Source organism: Microtus pennsylvanicus, chromosome 9 (assembly GCF_037038515.1).
Source record: "Microtus pennsylvanicus isolate mMicPen1 chromosome 9, mMicPen1.hap1, whole genome shotgun sequence".
NCBI classification, from domain to species: domain Eukaryota; kingdom Metazoa; phylum Chordata; class Mammalia; order Rodentia; family Cricetidae; genus Microtus; species Microtus pennsylvanicus.
The window spans coordinates 26,712,867-26,716,809 of record NC_134587.1 but is presented as its reverse complement, the minus strand read 5'-3'; positions in this window follow the sequence as shown (position 1 = coordinate 26,716,809).

Below are 3,943 nucleotides of genomic sequence, written 5' to 3'. Positions count from 1 at the left end.
GCTGTGAGTATAAGCAGCTGCCTCTGCTGGGCTGCTCCAGCAGCCTGCTGCAACAATATACCTTTCCCTTCACTGCGTTCAGCTTTTCTTTTTTTAAATAACCTTCAGAATGGAGGCAGCTGTCTCAAGGATGCTTCCAAAGCAATCAAATAAGGCATAAGGGAAACAGGCAGTCTCTCTCTATATGCAACAACTGACAAGATTCTGTCAAAATGCTGCCAATTTCGAGCTTCCACTGCCAGATGCGGATGGCTCTGTGGCAGCAAACTAATGTCTACTCGTCACCCAGACCTCAAAACCGAGGGGCGTCTTATTTACTTACAAATTGAAATTAGAATTTTTTTGTATTCTTTTCTGTTCCCACTAGTATAACTTGTTTTTTTAAAGTTGTTGTTTTTCAGACAAGGTCTCATGTAGCCCAGGCTCGTCTTGAACTCATTATGTAGCTAGAAATAACTCTGGACTTCCAATCCTCTTGCCTCTACTTCTAGGATTACAGGGATGTACTGCCATGCCTACTTGTATGCGGTGCTGAGGATGGGAGCCAGGGCTTCCTGCATGGTAGGCAAGCTCTGTACCACCTGAGTCCTAACCAGATTCTCTAAGAGCAACAGATATGAGTCAGTATGTTCAAAAGCAGCATCAGTCTAGATGAGAGAAACAGCAAGGAAACAGGCGTAAAGAGTTCATCTTTACTGTTTCCCCAGCTGTAAGCATGTAACTTCTGAGACTCTTATAAACATGCTTTCCTGTACCGTAGCATAGCAGGGAATCCTGTGACCCCTGCCTCTTAGTCCCAAATCCTAGCCTTGCTCCTTTGACCACACTATGATCTCACTTCCTAAACCAGGAATGCTTTGAACACTGTCACTTCAGAAGCCACCACACCTCCGTTCTGTTAAAAACACTCCAAGCACCCGCTAATCTGTTACACAACTCCTTGGTGGGGGCAACCTAATTTTATTCATGTTTCCTTACGTAAGTTTGGTATTTTCAACTTTTGTGTTTTCATTTAAATCAAACATAAATTGTTAACTTGGAACCCCTGTGGCTTGTGCCATCAGTAAGACAAGAACATACGATACCAGCTAGGCGGGAGTGCTGGTGCCCACCTTCAGTCCCAGTACTCAGGAGGCAGAGGCAGGCAGGTCCCATGTGAGTTGGAGACCAGACTGGTCTATATCCAGTGAGTTTCAGAACGGCCATAGCTATGTAGTGAGACCCTGTCTCAGAAAGAAAAAAACCCAAAACAAAACCCAAGGACATACGATGCCATAGAAAACATGTATCATTTATTACATGGACTTAGAAATCAACACAAATCAATGTGAGGCACTTCTTAAGTACGCACTATGAGAAACTGCTACCAAAGAAAGACCCACACACTGAGCAGGCAACACCAAAGAGACTCACCCTTCCATTTTAGAAACAGTACAGAGAGAATTGAAAAGATGAAACATTGCATAATTATCCCAATTGTATCCTGTTATACAATTTCACTTCTTAAGCATCCAGAGTGCTACACTCTGCTTTCCCTTACTCTTCCATGGGGGTCTTCACGACTGCACCTGCTCTGACGAACGCGGCACATACGTTTTAAGTAGCATCCTGCATCTTTTCCATTACATCGATTCTACAGAAACACAGAATGGCTGATTGCTGTTTTCCTTCCTTCCTTCCTGACAGTCTCTTGCTATGTCGTCTTGGTGGCTGATACTAGCCCAAGCTGACCTGGTACTCCCAGCAATTCTGTCTCTCGTTCTTGAGTGTTGGGATTACAGACTTACGTCATCACATATTGCTTGTTTTGCTTTTAAAGCTTGTTTCAGCAAGTTTACCTTGTAATACTAGGTCTCAAGTTACAAATTCCTTTAGGCATTTAATGCTGATCTTTGCTATCTAAGCAAACATGAAAAAAATGTTTGAAGAAAACAGAATGGAGGACATTTTTGGCTGTCTTCAGGCTCAAACCTGATTAGAGTTTTGTCATCGTTTTCCATCTTATGCTGGCTGAACTGGTGTTCTCCAACACATCACCATTCTCGCTGCTCTGAGGATAATGTGAATGTGACAATGGCCTTTGGTCTTAATTCACATAGATCAATAGGACCAGAAATTGTGTTTTTCTTGTCTTTCTGAATTTAGCTGTCAGCATAAGAAGTTAATATTAAGTAGAATTAAATATAGAATCACATACGATTCTTCTACTTGTATCTATATAGGATAATCTGAATCTAGCCTCCTGATAGAATCTCTGAGGCAAAGGTCCAGAGCAGTGAGTCAAGTCACTGGCAGGAGGGCAGACAGAACTAAAGTGGTTACTTGAAAACCTACTGGTCTGGGAATAATGGTTATAGGCAACGTTTAAAATACCGCTAGAGGAAATAGAGCCACCTTCATTGGTGGTGAGCAAATACCAGGACAGCAAGGGCCAGCCGAGTATGAAAGTTGCTCCTGAACAAGAAATTGAACATTGTGTTTGGAGAACAGATGCAGTCAAATATGTTATGTAAAGAAACCCTCTCTACGTTGTCTGGAAAGTGAGAATGAGACCAGGATACCAAGGGCAATTAGAAGATCCCAAAGATCACATGTGATCTAGGATGTGCTGTTACCCCCTATTAACAAAGTAGAACAGACTACAGATGCATTCCTAAAAATGCCTGCAGAGAAAACTAGACAGCTGTCTATGATTTTTCTATTTACACTAATATAAACAGATTTTGAGGTTGTCTGTACTGTATGTGATTGCTGTAGCTACAGCAAGAAATATAAAGTGCCTGGAAGAGAGGACCAACACCATCCTTCTTCTCGGCAACTTAATACTACACACTCAGACAAAAGGAAAAGACACCTTAGGGACCTCCTGCCTGTCCTCAAGCTCCCCGCACTTAGCTGTGACTTCCCGGGACTACCTACGAGGCACTTCTTCAAGGGCAGGGAAGCAACTGCTATTCCTTCTCTGTCATGCCACATTACCTAAGACTAGGTTTGCCAATCAGCAGCACTAATGCACCTTTTATTCTTAAGGCAAAATGTCACAAGAAAATGAACACTCATTCCCCGCTGCCCTGCCCACTTGCCTTCTCAGTATTCTGTCTACCATGATGGCCAAGGGGTGCTAGAAATATAAGGGAAACTGAGCTTTTAAAATAAAACTCTCAATATAATGGGTAACACACATTTTATAAATTTTATGACAAAATCAAATATATTCAAATGATTTATCTTATGGCCACTTTTACCAAGATATCAAGAGAAGTTAAACAACTTTTAAAATTAGTATCAAAACAGGACACTAAAATCTATCCACATGTACAGAGGTATAAATCTTTGTTCTTTTCAAAGCTGAGCACAGTGAGGTTAAATGAGATGTTTGCTCCCACCCAGAAGTCGCATATTAATATCTAGAACCAGGACTTGGTGGGTTCTGCCCCACAACATGTAAACTGCCAGCATGACATCAAGGGGTACTCCACCATATTCAGGCCTAATACTGCTTGACCGTTTTGATATTTTTATATATTAAATCTTTTTACTCAGTCATAATTTTGCTTTTATGTACAAGTACACAGGCATCACATTGTTTGATACTTAAATTAAAAAGGCTTAAAAAAAAAAGCCCAAAAACCACCTTAGATTAAAAAGGCTTAAAAAAAAAAAACCTCCTACTTTGTAAAAGTGGTAAAGTTTTATGCTTTCTTATAACTTGTCAATAACTGACTACACTACACCAACATTAACAATGCAGTAAACACTTGAAACGTCCAATCAAGAATAAATTTTAGCCCATACCTTGGCCACGCCAGTATGTGCTGAGTTGATGGAACAGCACCCGGCAACTATGCACATGATCATTCCAATTAGAACACAGAAAGCTAAAAAGCTGTAGGGCTGGGCTTGGGAGGGAGGGGTGGGGCCACACTAGACGCTATTTCCCTTT